The sequence below is a fragment of the Hyperolius riggenbachi genome, chromosome 1, assembly GCF_040937935.1.
Source record: "Hyperolius riggenbachi isolate aHypRig1 chromosome 1, aHypRig1.pri, whole genome shotgun sequence".
NCBI classification, from domain to species: Eukaryota; Metazoa; Chordata; class Amphibia; order Anura; family Hyperoliidae; genus Hyperolius; species Hyperolius riggenbachi.
The window spans coordinates 364,078,426-364,097,893 of NC_090646.1; the positions used below are offsets into that span (position 1 = coordinate 364,078,426).

At 40.3% G+C, this 19,468-nt stretch overlaps 1 long non-coding RNA gene across 1 annotated transcript in view; it reads left to right on the forward strand.

Moving 5' to 3' along the window:
- The window catches only part of LOC137551071 (uncharacterized), a 61,281-nt gene that overhangs the window by 8,728 nt on the left and 33,085 nt on the right, over positions 1–19,468 (forward strand). Inside the window, exon 2 of the long non-coding RNA XR_011026988.1 lies at positions 16,169–16,202. This is a non-coding gene — a long non-coding RNA (uncharacterized lncRNA). The remainder of the gene's footprint in view (positions 1–16,168; positions 16,203–19,468) is intronic.

Below are 19,468 nucleotides of genomic sequence, written 5' to 3' on the forward strand. Positions count from 1 at the left end.
ATGTAATTAGGCGTAAAATTAAGGTTTCTATAACTGTTCAATATTGATCATGAGATAAAGTAAAATTAGAAAAAGCCTAAAAACATAAGATGAAACCAGATTAAATGCACTGAAAATGTTTAGTGCATGAAACATGTAGTCCTTTAGGAATATTTTGTACAATAGAGAAGACATTACTCTGAGCAGGATTGGTATCCGTATGTCATTCAGATGGCTGTTTGTTTGCTTACCCCCTGCAACTATGAACTTCAGCAATCCACAAAACAGTCGTACATAAACACTTTTTCAACTTCTTTTTGAGGCTAATTATCAACAGCAATTCCGTAGTTGCCACAACTTAAAAACATAATTATATAATTATGTGATTAAAATGCTATGTTGTATTTATCTTGGTGCACATATAATTCCTTTCTCCATAGCCACAGATGCTCTCTGTTTATCCATGGGCTTCCAAGATATGCTTTCCACAGTAGGGGATTGTTTTATCTCTTTAATTGAACTCTGTATTGTTTTCATTTTGTATTATATTTCACAACTTAACGGCCAAATGGCTTCAATATGAATAACTTTTTTTTAATCTGCAGCTGCAGCAAGGGTTCTTCAATGTGAAGGTTGTAAAAATATAGAATTCTTTTCCAGCATAAGTAATTGTGAAACCAAATATAAATGTCTACCTACATTTCCAAGATAAATAGTGCTGTGTTGGTGGGGTTTTATCTAATATGAAATATTTTTTTTCTCTTTTAAAGCATTTGTTCAATGGCTTTTTTCCCTTCTATGGCTCATCTGGGGTTTTTGAGGTGCTGAGTAGACATTGTTATTTGTTGCAAAAACTACAAGAGCAAGTCCATAGTGGAGCAGGAATTCTTCCACCGAAAACAATAGTAGCCTCTCCACCTGAGCAGCACAAGTTTCTTCCATGCTCTCTGTCTCTGTCTCATTCTAGCTTTCAGCTGGGAAGCTATCCAGCTCTACCATGCCTATACCTTCCTCTTTGAGAGAAGAGAATAGGACACAGAGTTTATCTGTTTTTTGTCCTGAGAGAAACTAGAAAGACCAGTATTCAAACCAGGCAGCCTTTTTTTGATGAGTAAGTGACTTCATGTGGATCCAACTTTCAGAAGGCCTTAGACTAGTTTCCAGTTCTTGAATCTTACTACTGATCTCTCTCCCTTCCTCCAGTGGATTAAGCTTTCTACAGGGACTTTATAAATGTGTGGCTCATTCAGTTTCCTGCTGAGAACTTTATTTCCAATGGGAATTTTTTTTCTATTCTGCTGCAGAGAATGGTAACCCTGCTTAAACTTTTTAGACTTTTTTAATTTGCTGTGTTGCTGAGATTTTGAGTTTGTCTTATGTTCGAAGCCGTGGCAACTAGTGTGTTTTCTGACCAGTTTTGTGTGCAGTGTGTGCCCAATAAACACCCCATCCATCACATTATCTATGTCTGCTGCTGTGTAGTTTCGCTATCACTCCTGGCATCCCTGAATTATCACATACAGTCATGTGGGGAAAAAAAAACTTATTAAAGCCTGTGTATTTTTGTAACATTCTTACACATATGGATATTTCATCTGAATTTTAACACCAGGAGAGTCGGAGACATGCTTGTGGTGTCTGATCAATTTGACAGTTTTATGTAGTCGTTTACTTCGCCAACATTTAAAGAATTTGGGGTCACAACCAGCGAGGAAGTTGCAAGGAAAAACAGCATCATTGCATTGCATTGTAAATGTTAGTAACTGTCATTCCCTGCTTGCTGGAATGCAGCTGGAGCTGTGTTCTAACCAAACAGGAATATGCATGGGGACATCTAGTGGCCCAAAAGAATATTACAATAAAAAAATAATATACTTTGCTCATTCCTATAGCTTAACCATTAACCCATTCTTCTGCCTCCCTGCCCCCATGTAACACAATTGTAAAAAAAAAAAAAAAAAAAAAGAAGACAGTGACAGAATTTTAAAGACAATACATAAATTGTCATTTTAGGGACTAGTGATGGCAGAATTGTTCACAAACAGTCGCCGTTCACCAGTTCAAGTTAGACGTGAACAGTACAGCCATTTGCGCCCACCCTATACTTTCCGATAGGGCAATTTTTTGACCCTTCACCCTAAAGTCAGGTGGGACAGGATTGGCCAATCTGTCTTGATCACCACCTGGACCACCCCCATAAAAGGCACAATACTGGTGGCCATTTTCACTCTGCCTGTAGTCAGTGTAGGGAGAGGAGCTGTTGCTGTAGGGACAGTGTTAGATAGGCTCTATTGTGATATTGTGCTGTGTAGGTACTCATAAACCATCTAGTGACCCCAATAGTCCTTTTGGGCACTCATCCTGACTATATAAGCTGTATTTATATTGTGCTGTGTAGCTGCGTCCTATGTGCAATGCTTCTTCTAGTGCACCAACTACGGACCCTCCAATAGTCCATTTGAGGGCTCATCCTGATCACAAAATTCATTTTGTGTACTGACAGTGACCCTCCTGTGTACTATACTGATAGTTTGTTGTTGCATTGTGGTGTGGTTTGAGTTGTAGTAACACAACACCTGTATACAGTGTAGTGTGTGGCTTCCTGCATCCCTGTTCTAGGTAACTGTCATTGCATATATGTTATTGATTGTCATTGACCCCCACATAGCGTTACCTGTGTCACTCACCTCACTGTGTGTTGGTTTCAGTGATATCAGACAGTCAGTGTGTGGTTAAAAAAATATTTACGGTGTCACTGACAATTTTGTCACTTACTGATTGTTGATTAGCATATGTTGTTACATCAGCATACCTTATTGTGGTTTACTTCCGGTGATATTAAACGGCGTGTGTGGTTAAAAAAAAAATACAGAGTCAGGGGCATTAAAAACTAAAGTTGACTTAATTAAAACAGAAAGTATTTGCAATAATACAGGTTGGCGTGAGCTTGAAATGTCTCCTAGTGCATAACTGTTGAAATATGCAAATCAACCACTGTTGCCTTTAGAAGCTAGCCACACCTCCAGATCCACTGAAATGCAATAATGTGTCCGCTTGTTAATTGTACAGAGCCAAAATAATCCAACATGCATACAAACTGTTTTGGACTGATTGATCTTCATCAGTGCATGGCATGGATTAATGTGGCTCAATGGAGTAGGACTTGAAACCCCCAGAGGTACAGACTAACCAACAAGCTCATGGTGAACCAGAACTCATTGGAGTGTGCAAGGGGCTACAATGGAGCCACTTACTGATTGTTAATTAGCATACTTTGTTACACCAACACACCTTAAACATTTTAGATGCCATAAATTAACTAAAATTTAAAAACTTGGACACCAGGCCTCATGCCTGGCCACTGGGACAGCTATCCTGCACCACACCTTTAGCACTCAGTATGTCATTTGTTCCTACTAAGAATGGAGTGCGCCACATTGTGTGCCTGGTGCCTGCCAAAAATCTAAAAACATTTTACATGTCATTAATAACATAACATAAATATAACATAACATAAAATTCATAACATAACTGAATGCAAGGAAGAAAATTCTGTAATCTCTCATGATCCAGCAGGATGCCACCTGTCTAAGAGTAGAGACAACTGGATGCCTGACTCACAAGTGACATTTTTTTAATGTATTCAAAATGTAAAAATTTACAAAAAATGTAAATTAAAAAAATGTAAAGCTTTAATATACAATGCCTGATATTCCAGGCCTCTCCCACAATGGAGGCAACTAACAATGTTTACTCTGCTGCCTGTCACCTTCTCCAGGCCCATGTTACAGTGCCTGCAAATAACATGTCATTAGAGTGGAAACATTTTGATGACATAAAATGTTTAAACATGTCATAAATTAAATTGGAAAAAGCACATATTTCAGGCCTCTCTGTGGACTGGCATTCTTTTATGCCAGGCAGGAAGGATGATGTAACTGTTGAGGGGAGTTTCTAACACCACACATTTTTCTTGCCTACAGTGGATGCAATTACAATGTTGTAATGGACACCATTTGAAATGAAAAATTTTGATGATATACAATTTTTAAAAATGAAATGCATACATTTGGAATGACACTTTCTTCAGGCCTCTCTGAGGACTGGCACTCTTTTACGTCGGGCAGGAAAGACAGTGTGACTATGTAGAGTGAAGTCGTTGGCAACTTGGCACGCTCAGTTGAAATATTTGAAATGTTGAAATTTTAGGTCACAAATACTTTCAAAATGTAATAGATAAATTTGTAATGACACGCTTTTCTGGTCTCTTCAAAAGTGCTGCAAATAACAATTTTTTTAGGCAGTTAACAGCAGTGGCCCTACTAAAGACCATTATTTGAAAATCTAAAGTCAATGGGGCCTCGCAAATGTTTGTGGTAATGTTTGCAAATGGGTTTGCGGTAACATTTGCAAACATGTTTTGAAAACAAAATCGCAGAATGTTCAGCCATCACTATTAGGGACTTAGAGTTTTAAATATGTATGCCATGAGGGTGTATTACTGTTATTTTTGCAATAAGAGTTTATAATTATTGAGAGGGTACAATGAGAAACCAAAATCATGTTGTAATAACTTGAGACAAATGGGCAAAAAAGGTGTGGGTTTTAATTACGCTAGTGTATTTTATTTTAAAACTATAAGCACTGAAAACTGAGAAATAATTATTTTTTTATTTATTTTCCTTCTTATTCCCTTTAAAATGCATTCAAATAAAATAATTATTAGCAAAAAGTAGCACCCAAAAAGAAAGCCTAATTTGTGTGGAAAAACACAATGTATAGATCATTTAGGTGTGAGTGTAAGTAGTGATAACGTTTTTGCCGAATGAATGAATACAGTGCTGAAATGTGAAAATTGCTCTGATTTGTAAGGGGGAAAAAAACCTTAGAGGTAAAGTGATTAACTGCAATTAGATCACTTTATTTTTCAGAGAAAAAATGAAAAGAAGATTAGACATTAGTATGTGACCATTTCCCCCAAAATAACTGCATATTTAAATGCTGGTTGAGTCTGATGAACATAAAACTTTTTCAACCCATTTTAGTAAATTACTAAAGGGTGTGTTAGTTAAAGTGGATCCGAGATGAACTTTTAATCATTGCATAATTGTGTTCCTTACATATAGTTTATAGGGCATTCCCCAAGCCAAATAATTTTTTTTTAATACTCTAATTCCCTATAAACTAAACAAGCCTTGCCCACAGCTTCTCCAAAACATCAAGGCACTCAGATCCATGTAGCAAGGGCTTATGGGAGCTCAGTCTGGGCAGGAGGAGGAGGAGGTTACTAGCCAGAGATTTCAGAGGCAGAGGGGAGGGGGGGGGGAAGTGAATTTTTCACAGGCTGAGGGGTGGAGGTGCAGTTGCAGATTACCTGTGTATAGATGACAAACAGAACATGGCCGCTCTCATTGTATCACAGGAATAAATCTTCATAAACTGTTGAAGCTGTATGCAGCCAGATTTTCTGTGTACACTATCTAAACTTTAGATAAGATATATAGACAATTACTTGTTATAGTTAGTTTTTAATCTCAGATCCGCTTTAGCTTTTTTAAAACAAGGTTTCATTCTCATAAATTAGTTCATAGTCAGGGGTATAAAGGTGCATACACACGCACTACAGCAGCCAACGACGCGTCCGTCGGCACCTCCCGCCGGGCGGGTTTTCAGCAGACTGTAGTGCGTGTGTACGCACTGTCGGCGGACTGATGAGGCTGTTCCTGCACGATCCACCAGGCGCATCGTTCAGGAACAGCCTTATCAGTCTGCTGACAGTGCGTACACACGCACTACAGTCTGCTGAAAACCCGCCCAGTTGGAGGTGTTGATGAACCCGTTGTTGGCTGCTGTAGTGCGTGTGTACGCACCTTAACTGTGCTGCACTGGGCCACCCTGCAGAGATCTTTCAGTGGGATGGGAGCTAAGGGGCATCACTATGCAGAGCTTTCAGCACAGCAGAAGCGTATAAATTCTTTCAAGAAAAGAAAACAGCAAAATGTCCGTGCACCTTCCGTCTTGATAAACAGTGTGTATTTATGAAAATGGTGGCAAATCACATTGACAGTACAAACTTGCTTGATATGACGTTAAGTCAAACAATCATGACGTGGAATCAGCACAGGGTTTAAGCTTACGTGTCCCCCGGCGTGGAGCAGGATGAGCGGTGGTGAGGTGGGTGTCAGGCACTAGGTGGGAGAGCGACGGCTGTTTCGCATCTGGATGACGCTTGGTCACGCTGCGTACCATTGGAAGTGGTACGCAGCGTGACCAAGCGTCATCTAGACGTGAAACGGCCGTCGCTCTCCCACCTAGTGCCTGACACCCACCTCCACACCGCTCATCCTGCTCCACGCCGGGGGACATGTAAGCTTAAACCCTGTGCTGATTCCACGTCATGATTGTTTGACTTAACGTCATATCAAGCAAGTTTGTACTCTCAATGTGATTTGACACCATTTTCATAAATACACACTGTTTATCAAGACGGAAGGTGCACGGACATTTTGCTGTTTTCTTTTCTTGAAAGATTTTGTCTGTTCTTCATACATTTTTGTGCGGAGCACACGTCTGATGGCATATCCTGTTACAAACTGTGGATGTTGCAGGAGAGTGGAAGGACACTGACCTGTGTGAACCATAGCTCATGTAGCAACACTGTGGGAAGTGCCGCACCACACATTTTTCTTTTTTCTAGACGAAGCGTATAAATTACCTGCTCCTGGCGCACGCATCTCCTCCACTCACTTCTTCGTTAGTTTTCATTGCTGTGCACTGTGTGCAGCCAGCCAATCACCCTGCAGCTTCAGTCCTGAGCATGGTGATTGGGTGACTGCACACAGTGGCACTTAATAACTAACCAGGAAGTGATTGGAGGAGATGTGTCTGCTGATAGCAGGTAATGTATATGCTTCTGCTGTGCTGAATGCTCCTCATAGGACTGCCTCCCATGCACCTCCAAGCTCCAGACCCTGCTGCCACTGCATAGTGAAGCCAGAGTACATAGCAGTAAACTGTAATACGCAAAAAGTGAGTTACAGGTAGTCCCCGGTTTACAAGCGCCCGACTTACGAACAACCCGCCGATACGAACGCCCGCCGACCCGCTGCGATGATATCACGCCGCCGGGAACTACCTCTTCTGCTGCCGTTTTTAATGCAGAGTAGGCGCAGCGGAAGGTAAATAGAGGACATCTCACCACGGCGGTAGAAGGTCCCATCGTGCTGCCCAGAAGCTGCGCGGCCCATCCTCTCTCTCCGTCCACTTTTCCCCGGCGGCTTCTAATGCATCGCATAATGAAGCAATCAGAAAACAAAAACAGGAGGATTAAAATGCACTAAAAACAGCTTCAAGATGGGAGCAAATGGTAGACTTACCCCCCCCCCCCCCCCCCTACACACAATTGAAGACTCAAATTGTCTGATTCAGGTAACATTTTATTGTAAAAGACAAGGTAATTGATGCATTTTATACAATTATTTATAATTTTTTTTGATTAATGGAATTTTACAGCATGATATAATATAAAATATAATTTATAAAAATGTTAAGTGTTTAAGTCATCTGGAATTTTAGTGCTCCTTGTGTCATAATAAACTCTAATGATAGTGATGCACTGTATATCACTTTCATAGTTAGTAATCAACAATATTTTTTTCTGTTATTTAGCAAATTAAAGGGACTCCGAGCACCTCTCATGGGTATGCCTTTAAGACTCTGACCAGTACTGCAAAGTACTTAAAGATGCATACCATCCTGTAGCTTGTGTTCTTGTTTTTTATTTGATGCCTGAATCACCAAATAGTTTTCTTTTGATTTCAATTTAAAAATTGCGGCTGCCATCTTGGCTATGTTATAACTTCCGGGTCACCCCTGTATTCTCAGTTAGAGAAGTGCATCACTGAATGAAACAGGAAAAGGAAGTGACATACATGGCCATTGCAAAAGACTCCTCCAAAGGGGTCATAGCACAACTTTGTTGGAAGTCGTCTGGCTTAAAGGCATGCCCATGAGAGGTGCTCGGAGTCCCTTTACCACTTAACGGGAACCTTAACTGAGAGCGATATGGATGTTTCCTTTTAAACAACACCAGTTGCTTGTCAGTCCTGCTGATCTCTCTCTCTTTAGCTGAAGTAGTGGCTGAATCACACACCTGAAACAAGCATGCAGCTAACCCAGTCTGACTTCAGTCAGAGCACATGATCTGCATGCTTGTTCTGGGGCTGTGGCTAAAAGGTATTAGAGACACAGGATCAGCAGGAGAGTCAGGCAACTGGTATTCTTTGAAAAGGAAAAATCCATATCCTTCTCAGTTTAGGTTCCCTTTAAGGACTGCAGTCATAACACCCCTTAAGGTCCAGAGCCTTTTTTCCCATTCAGACCACTGCAGCTTTAACGGTTTATTGCTCGCTCATACAACCTACCACCTAGATGAATTTTACCTCCTTTTCTTGTCACTAATACAGCTTTCTTTTGGTGCTATTTGATTGCTGCTGCGGTTTTTAGTTTTTATTATAGTCATCAAAAAAGACATGAATTTTGTTAAAAAAATGACTTTTTTAACTTTCTGTTCTGACATTTTTCAAATAAAGTAAAATTTCCTATACATTTGAGCGTGAAAGTTATTCTGCTACATGTCTTTGATAAAAAAAAAAAACATTCAGTGTATATTTATTGGTTTGGGTAAAAGTTATAGCGTTTACAAACTATGGTGCAAAAAGTGAATTTTCCCATTTTGAAGCATCTCCGACTTTTCTGAGCACCTGTCATGTTTCAAGAGCAGTTAAAATTCCAGGATAGTATAAATACCCCCCAAATGACCCCATTTTGGAAATCCCAAAGTATTCACTGAGAGGCATGGTGAGTTCATAGAAGATTTTATTTTTTGTCACAAGTTAGCGGAAAATGACACTTTGAGACAAAAAAAAAAGTTTCCATTTCTGCTAACTTGTGACAAAAAAAATGAAATCTGCCACGGACTCACCATGCCCCTCTCTGAATACCTTGAAGTGTCTACTTTCCAAAATGGGGTCATTTGTGGGGTGTGTTTACTGTACTGGCATTTTGGGGGGTGCTAAATTGTAAGCACCCCTGTAAAGCCTAAAGGTGCTCATTGAACTTTGGGCCCCTTAGCGCAGTTAGGCTGCACATAAGTGCCACACATGGGGTATTGCCGTACTCAGGGGAAGTAGTATAATGTGTTTTGGGGTGTATTTTTACACATACCCATGCTGGGTGGGAGAAATATCTCTGTAAATGACAATGTTTTGATTTTTTTACACACAATTGTTCATTTACAGAGAGATTTCTCCCACCCAGCATGGGTATATGTAAAAATATACCACAAAACACATTATACTACTTCTCCTTAGTACGGCGGTACCACATGTGTTGCACTTTTTTGCACCCTAACTGCGCTAAGGGGCCCAAAGTCCAATGAGTACCTTTAGGATTTCACAGGTCGTTTTGAGACATTAGGTTTCAAGACTACGCCTCACGGTTTAGGGCCCCTAAAATGCCAGGGCAGTTTAGGAACCCCACAAGTGACCCCATTTTAGAAAGACAACACCACAAGGTATTCTGTTAGGAGTATGGTGAGTTCATAGAAGATTTTTTTTTTGTCACAAGTTAGCGGAAATTGACACTTTGTGAAAAAAAACAATAAAAATCAATTTCCGCTAACTTGTGACAAAAAATAAAATCTTCTATGAACTCACCATACCCCTAACGGAATACCTTGGGGTGTCTTCTTTCTAAAATGGGGTCACTTGTGTGGTTCCTATACTGCCCTGGCATTTTAGGGGCCCTAAACCGTGAGGAGTAGTCTTGAAACCAAATGTCTCAAAATGACCCTTGAAATCCTAAAGGTACTCATTGGACTTTGGGCCCCTTAGCGCAGTTATGGTGCAAAATAGTGCAACACATGTGGTACCGCCGTACTCAGGAGAAGTAGTATAATGTGTTTTGTGGTATATTTTTACATATACCCATGCTGGGTGGGAGAAATATCTCTGTAAAGGAAATGTTTTTGATTTTTTTTACACATAATTGTCTATTTACAGAGATATTTCTCCCACCCAGCATGGGTATGTGTAAAAATACACCACAAAACACATTGTACTACTTCTCCTGAGTATGGAGATACCACATGTGTGGCACTTTTTTGCACCCTAACTGCGCTAAGGTGCCCTACATCCTATGAGTACCTTTAGGATTTCACAGGTTATTTTGAGGCATTTGGTTGCTAGACTACTCCTCACGGTTTAGGGCCCCTAAAATGCCAGGGCAGTATAGGAACCGCACAAGAGACCCCATTTTAGAAGGAAGACACCCCAAGGTATTCCATTAGTAGTATGGCGAGGTGATCAGGGCTGGGGTCTGAGAGCGTTCTGAGGGTGTGGGCTGGTGATTGTGTGCCCTAGGGGCAGATACTGGTCTGATCTTATGGGTAGCAGTGACAGGTGGTGACAGGGGGTGATTGATGGGTTATTGATGGGTAATTAGTGGGTGTTTAGAGGAGAGAATAGATGTAAACAATGCACTTGGGAGGTGATCTGACAGCGGGTTTGCGGGTGATCTGATGGTGTGGGTGGGTGATCAGACTGCCTGTAAGGGGCAGGTTAAGGGCTGATTGATGGGTGGCAGTGACAGGGGGTGACAGGGGGTGATTGATGGGTGATTGAGAGGTGATCAGTGGGTTATTACAGGAAAGAACAGATGTAAATAATGCACTTGCAAATTGATAAGGGGGAGTCTGAGGGCAATCTGAGCATGTGGGCGGTTGATTGGGTGCCCACAAGGGGCAGATTAGGGTCTAATCAGATGGGTAACAGTGACAGGTGGTGATAGGGGGTGATTTATGGGTAATTAGTGGGTGTTTAGAGAACAGATGTAAGCAATGCAATTGGGAGGTGATCTGACGTCGGATCTGCGGGCGATTTGATGGTGTGGGTGGGTGATCGGATTGCCCGCAAGGGGCAGGTTAGGGGCTGATTGATGGGTGGCAGTGACAGGGGGTGATTGATGGGTGATTGACAGGTGATTGACAGGTGATCAGTGGGTTATTACAGGGGGATAGATGCATACAGTACACTGGGGGGGGGGGTCTGGGGAGAATCTGAGGGGTGGGGGGGTGATCAGGAGCCCCCAGGGTGCAGTTAGGGACCTAATTTAAAAAAATAGCGTTGACAGATAGTGACAGGGAGTGATTGCTGGGTGATTAGGGGAGTGATTGGGTGCAAACAGTGGTCTGGGGGGTGGGCAGGGGGGGGGTCTGAGGGGTGCTGTGGGCAATCAGAGGGAAGGGGGGGGAGATCAGTGTGCTTGAGTGCAAACTAGGGTGGCTGCAGCCTGCCCTGGTGGTCCCTCGGACACTGGGACTACCAGGGCAGGAGGCAGCCTGTATAATACGCTTTGTATACAATACAAAGCGTATTATACGCTTTGTATGCGGCAGATCGAGGGTTAACATCCCGCCGGCGCTTCCGTATGGCCGGCGGGATGTCGTCGCATCAATGCGCGCGATCCCCGGCCCGGAAGAGTCCCAGGACCCGACGCCAATGTGCAATACGTGGTCCTGGGGCTGCCACTTTGCCTCCGCCAATCTACAGTGGGCGGTCTGCAAGTGGTTAAGCAGTTAATTTGGGTGATTATTTTTTGGGGGGTTTGTGAACCAGCTCTGATTATTACTACGCATGTAGCATCATAGGCTTACATGAATACTACGGCTACAAGGTCAAGTAGGCAAATGAGATAAATATGCTCATTGCTGCAGTTGGTAAACAACATTACTTTGTTTTTTTCCCTTGAATTATATAGCATACACATGTCATTGCTATTTAAGTTATTTTATAATGTAATGTTAATAAAATTATATTTCCTTTGCAATTTGCACAATATGTTTGTGAGTTTTCTCTGTCGTTCATGGAGAAAAATGTTGAATATGCTTGGATCCAAACCTTTTGACAGCACACAGGGGTTGATCGTGTAGCTTACTATATTTTATTATTTATTCTTACATTGGACTATGTATACCCTGTATATATTGCATTTTGTGTGAGTTTTCTCATCCAGTTGGCTATTATGATTCTGCTTACATTTCATATTTTGGCTTATATTGTTTGCGCTTCTGCATGCTATCTTTTTACTCTTATTAACCACTAGGTGACCGCGTCACACCGATGGTGGTGCACGCGGCGCCAGCCCCAGGACCACCTAACGCCAAAGGTCCTTGCGTTTGCGCCGATGCACGCTCATCCCTGCTTGGATGGTGGAGCTCCGGAGCGGAACACCTTCAGTCTCACAGCGGCTGTTAGACGGCAAAACCGTCATCTATTAACATAGTACAGCACTGCGATCTAAGGCAGCGCTGTACTGGGGACAGCCGTGTGACACGGCTGTCCCCCTGGGACACAGGAAAGCTATCGGTTCTCATAGGCTGAAGCTTATGACAGCCGATCGCCGTCATTGGCTGGCTGGGGGAAGGGAGGCAGTTAGGAAAAATATATAAATAAATAGGTACATTTATAAAATAAACACATAAATATTTATATAAAAAAATAAACACTGGGGGAGCGATCAGACGCCACCAACAGAGAGCTCTGTTGGTGGGGAGAAAGGGGAGGAGGGAGAATCACTTGTGTGCTGAGTTGTGCGGCCCTGCAGCGAGGCCTTAAAACTGCAGTGGCCAATTTAGAAAAAAAATGGCCTGATCTGTAGGGAGTTTAAAACTGTGGTCCTCAAGTGGTTAAGCGGTTGATTGGTAAAAAAAAAAAGTGCTTTATAGTTCAAACTACATCTATAACATCTTATATAGCAGCTCTTTAAAGCGGACCCAAACTAAACATTTTTTTTTAATCAAAATTTTTAGTTGCACCACTCTGACACACACAAATATAAATAAACACTCCTTCAAACCTATGAGCATTTCAGTTCATGCTTTTCACCATTCTCTTTTCATAACTAGGGCTATACAGGTGGCAGCCATTAGCAATTCCTCCTTTGCTGGACACCATCTACTCCATCATTTTTCTCCAATAAATGTAAAATATTTTATATTTGTCATCATGCAGCTGAAAAAAGGCTGCTATTTATTATTATAATTTAGAAAATAGATTTTATTTCTGAAATCTTGTATTTTTAATTTGGGTCCACTTTATATGAAATAGATACAGGAAAAGACACCTATTTTGTAGGAACCCATAGTATCACTCCCTACCCCACAATGCCTTCAGTGGTACAAAAGGGGCCAAGAGAAAATCTGTGGTGCCATGAACATATTTGCATCCATTACTTTGTGGCAAAATGTGGGCATGGTCACAACTGACTATTAGCAGGACCAAATAATGAGCATAACTTAAGAATCAGTGACCCAAGGTTAGTATGCCACATTTCTTGTATCCATTCAATATGCCTCACGTATTACTGCGCTATAAGTTGGATGGGGAAAACGGTAAGCTGAATTTTGCTTGTAAACTAACAATTATACAAGTTTTTAAATGAAATGAAAGCAGTTCATATGTAAAGCCCTCAGGTTGTTTGGACAAACATTATTTGCATCATTTATTTTCTTCCTTATTTCTTGCCTCCCTTCCTTTTTTCTTATTTGTGTCTCATTAAGTCTCCTCAGTCTATTTTAAAAAATGCATGAATAATGACTGTCTTCAATTTTACAGAAGATAAAATATCTCTTTGATAATGATGAAATACAAGTAATAATGTTCAGTAAAGCATAGAGAAGCAAACCATGTAACAATCACAAATTAGGAGTTATACACATAAATCTAGTTCATTGAACATCAGATTATTTAATTAAAGTATAATAATGTATGATGGTATACAAAACTTGCAGTGACATTTTACCATTGTGTGCTTCTCACAATAAGTATTAATGGCGACATTAGTTTTTACAGACGTTGAGAATTTACAAAAAAATTCTATCATCTCTCATTTCATGTCATTGATTGTATTTTGGTTGCAAATAGATAGAAGTGGCATGCACAAGTGTCATCAGCTGGGAATTCAAATACACCTATAATTAGTTAGCTGTAATATCAAAAATAAATACAAATGACTGCAATTTGCATCTGTAGTAAAAGATAAAATAGCAATTGGAGAAAAATGTTGCATGATAAATCTTTATCAGAAACTATTTAGAAAATTAGTGCTTGCTACTAAAATATCGGTAAAATGAATAACACAATTTAAATGTGAAAAATAGAAGGGTTATAAAACCTGATGAATTTCTGATCACCTATTCCATTGTTAAAGTGGAACTCCAGCTAAACCATGTATTTTATTTTAGTGAGAGTGGGGAAGGGTTGGACTCACTGTCAGGTTAGTCCTGCCTCCTTCTTGTCATTTCTGCTGTTTACACCAATGTGATAGTAATAATTTCTGTTGGCCAAAGTCTACCCCATCAGAACTGAGTAATTTTGATCCTATCATAATATTAAAGTGGTCTGAAACTCAGCATTTCTTTTTTGATTATTTACAGCCTTAAACCTACTATAACAAAAAATCGTAGCAGAACAGTATTCAAACAGTTAAACACAGCACTTCTGCAGTGGAAATCCGCATCCAAAAAGGTGATAACATTATCTATTGTTTACATTCATCTGTTGCTACAATTAGTTACAGCCAGCCATGCGCTGACACGGAACTGTACTGAGCTGACAAGTAGAGACAGATGAGAAATTTTCAATAGCTAGCTGCTGTATTTATACATTAAAATCTATGAATGAAATGCAATGAGGGCTTTCAGAGCAGATAAACTGTACTTTGGGAATTTGTAATTTGTAGATAGGCAATATTACTTAGGCACAAAAGCAAATATGGTAACTGTAATGAAAAGTAACACATTTTTATTGAATGTTATGTCAGAATTTTATTCCACTTTAAGAATAGTGGCCTGAATTGGAAATCTAGAGTCAGGACTAGGGATATGATAAGGAAAACCTCACTATAATTCTGGATTTCCTCTAGACATCGCTGGTATGTTTGATTTTTGTTTTCACTGGATTGATATTGCTAAGGTCTGATTAATTACTGGACATCTTTTATATACATGGAAATAAATATCAAATACCACTGTCATTAATGAGGATGCAGAGACCTGCTCTGTACCACAGATACATTATGTGCAGGAACATTTAAAATCCTTTGCAGCAGCAGCCAGCAGTTTTTACGATGTTGAGTTTTAGCGTTTCAGAGCCTGAACAGACAGTTTTGGCTCCTACACATCTGTTGTATTAAATAATGAGGTGTATTGCTTAACACAAGTCAGTTCTGCCAGAAGATATGTCAATGTACCCCAGTGTTTCTCAATGTAGAAAAAAAAGATTCAGACAATACAGAAGACTCTACACACACAAGTGAGAGGGTTGAAAGCCAGCAAGCCAGTCCTGTTCTTTGGGTCATCAGGCAGTGCTATTAAAGACAGATATGATTCCATAGTCAATATCACTGCATGGGCTCAGAAACAATTTGAAAACCATTTTCTGTGAACACAGTTCACCTCTGCATCTAGAAATGCAAGTTAAAAATCTACCTGTGCAAAGAGAAACCATAGAGAAACATTACTGCTGTGTTCTCTGAGCCTGAGCTCATTTAAAGTGAATGGAGATTAAGTAGAAAACTTCAGTTAGAAAGTCACAATGTGACAGTCTTTTTGGAAATCATGGATGCTGCATCCTCTGGTCTAAAGAGGAGATGGACTACTGAGCCGATTATCAGCACATAGTTCAAAAACCACAATCTGTGATGCTTTGGGGGTATATAACTACATTCAAAGTGGGTAGGTTGCACATCTGGGAAAGCCTCAATGCCATATACATAGTTTGAGGCTAACATCCAGATGATATCTTTGTAGAGAAGGCCACATTCTGCACATATAACTCCAGTTTAGCTTTAGAGATGCTAAAACAGCCTGCTTGCAGTTCCTTTCATCCAGGTGTGCTGCTAGGAGATCCTCTAATCATCTCATTAAAATCAACCAAGCTCCATTTTATTTGAATACAAATATATTAGAAAACAAATAAGGCATTTGACAGAGACATGCATATATATTCCTGCAAGCTTGAAGATTAGGTTTACTTAGTATACAATGAGAACTCTCTTAAAGAAGTAAATTATTTTTTTCATGAAACAGCTTGAGCTATATGATATTAACCTTTTTTTTTCTCGTACCCAGGTAATATTGTAAATCCCCTCCATATGTGACCTTGGTGAGTTGATACAGCCTTTCTATGTGAGTCAGGATATCTCAATTTAGATGGATATCTTACATTATAGTAAGATAAGTAATCCACATCTCTGAGCTTGAAGAATTATATGTACTTACGTAAAGTGTCTGTAAACTATACTATGTGTTTAACCATGAATTTTCATTGATAATAAAATGGAGTATTATTGATTTTAAATAGATGATGTCAGGGGTGTCAAACACAAATACAAAGTGGGCCAATATTGTACAATGGGACCTAGTCGCGAGCCAACCTCAATGTCTACTGGCCATCTTCCTCCCTTATAAAGTTCCCAGGTGTCTTATTGCCCCCTCTGACCTCTATACAGTTCCCTGGTGTCTAGTGATCCTCCTTCCCCTTATACAGTTCCATGATGTCTAGAGCCCTTCCTCCCCTATACAGTTCCCTAGTGTTTAGTGCTTTTTCCCTACCTCCCCCAAATGGCTTCTCTGGTGGTCTCGGGCTTCAGCTTCCCTGATTTTCTAGAGTGGGTGAAACATAATGTTAAGTGGGGAAACCACTTGAGGGCCAAAATGAATGGCTTGGAGGGCCAGATTTGGCCCGCAGGCCAAAGTTTGACATGTATGATCTATATAGATTTCTGTTTTCTACCACTCACATCCCCTAAAAATAAATGCAACTAATTCACATGTTTTTATAATACAGTATTACAGATAATAATGTATTATTATTATTATTGTTATAATACAGTATTACAGATATTACAGATAATGTGTGTGAACCTATCAGGGGTGTAATTAGAAGCTTACAGGGCCTCCAATACAACCTAGCAAAACTTTGGATGAAGCTACCTATCCTCAAAGAAAAAAAAAAGGCCCTTGCTACTGTATAAAAAAATATGATAACTTAAGTAACAAAATAGACAGCATATGTAATGTTTTCTTTAACAACTGTTTTAGGATCCAAGATCTTAATTAAGCAGGCATTAGCCCTGGCTCGAATAATTGGGAGAACAGTATCCAGCGAACGTCCGCTGTTTGCCGTTCACATTTGATGCAAGCTTTTTTTGTCAAAAGTTTGCACTCGCATTTAACATTAAAGTCAATGGCTGCCGACTTTAGCGGTTAATAGCAAAGCCCCCTTACGTGGTAGAAGGGAATCCTCAGATGCCAGCCCCCTCCCCAGGTGAAATGAGTAAAATAACTACTCCTAATCCATTTCCTTTCCACAAAGGGTTAAATTGAAATAAAAATGCAACCACTTAAAAAGTCCTTTAATGTTCTTAATTAACCATGGATACTTACCCTTAAAAAAAAGTTCCCACGCCAATATCCTCGGAAAAGTCCCACGCCAATATCCTCTTGTTACGTTGATTGAAGATCTCCCCCGGCTGATGCTCCCCTGTGCAGCTCTCAGCTATATGAAAGGTGAAATGGATGACAAAGGGTTAAGGAGGCTCAGGGGGGGGGGGATCCAATGTCATTTTTGGGGGATTTCCCACACTCTGAACATACAGGTCCTTCTAAAAAAATTAGCATATTGTGATAAAGTTCATTATTTTCTGTAATGTACTGATAAACATTAGACTTTCATATATTTTAGATTCATTACACGCAACTGAAGTAGTTCAAGCCTTTTATTGTTTTAATATTGATGATTTTGGCATACAGCTCATGAAAACCCAAAATTCCTATCTCAAAAAATTAGCATATCATGAAAAGGTTCTCTAAACGAGCTATTAACCTAATCATCTAAATCAACTAATTAACTCTAAACACCTGCAAAAGATTCCTGAGGCTTTTAAAAAGTCCCAGCCTGGTTCATTACTCAAAACCGCAATCATGGGTAAGACTACCGACCTGACTGCTGTCCAGAAGACCATAATTGACACCCTCAAGCAAGAGGGTAAGACACAGAAAGAAATTTCTAGACAAATAGGCTGTTCCCAGAGTGCTGTATCAAGGCACCTCAGTGGGAAGTCTGTGGGAAGGAAAAAGTGTGGCAGAAAACGCTGCACAGTGAGAAGAGGTGACCGGACCCTGAGGAAGATTGTGGAGAAGGACCGATTTCAGACCTTGGGGGACCTGCGGAAGCAGTGGACTGAGTCTGGAGTAGAAACATCTAGAGCCACTGTGTACAGTCGTGTGCAGGAAATGGGCTACAGGTGCTGCATTCCCCAGGTCAAGCCACTTTTGAACCAGAAACTGCGGCAGAAGCGCCTGACCTAGGCTACAGAGAAGCAGCACTGGACTGTTGCTCAGTGGTCCAAAGTACTTTTTTCGGATGAAAGCAACTTTTGCATGTCATTCGGAAATCAAGGTGCCAGAGTCTGGAGGAAGACTGGGGAGAGGGAAATGCCAAAATGCCTGAAGTCCAGTGTCAAGTACCTACAGTCAGTGATGGTCTAGGGTGCCATGTCAGCTGCTGGTGTTGGTCCACTGTGTTTTATTTTTTTCAATGCAGCTAGCTATCAGGAGATTTTGAGCACTTGATGCTTCCATCTGCTGAAAAGCTTTATGGAGATGAAGATTTCATTTTTCAGCACGACCTGGCACCTGCTCACAGTGCCAAAACCACTGGTAAATGGTTTACTGACCATGGTATTACTGTGCTCAATTGGCCTGCCAACTCTCCTGACCTGAACCCCATAGAGAATCTGTGGGATATTGTGAAGAGAAAGTCGAGAGACGCAAGACCCAACACTCTGGATGAGCTTAAGGCCGCTATCGAAGCATCCTGTGCCTCCATAACACCTGAGCAGTGACACAGGCTGATTGCCTCCATGCCACGCCGCATTGAAGCAGTCATTTCTGCAAAAGGATATTCCTGACCAAGTATTGGGTGCATTACTGAACATAATTATTTGAAGGTTGACTATTTTTGTTTTAAAAACACTTTTCTTTTATTGGTCGGATGAAATATGCTAATTTTTTGAGATAGGAATTTTGAGTTTTCATGAGCTGTATGCCAAAACCATCAATATAAAAACAATAAAAGGCTTGAACTACTTCAGTTGTGTGTAATGAATCTTAAACATATGAAAGTCTAAGTTTATCAGTACATTACAGAAAATAATGAACTTTATCACAATATGCTAATTTTTTAAGAAGGACCTGTATATAAAGAAATACATATTTTTATATTTGTATGCATGTTGATACATTATCTGTCATTTTTCCGCATTTTAATATAGACTTTTTCCTCTAACTTTATCAATTAACCTTCCTGACGCTATGCCACGCCGGAGGATTTCTCAGGCCCTGCTGGGCCGATTTGCATAATTTTTT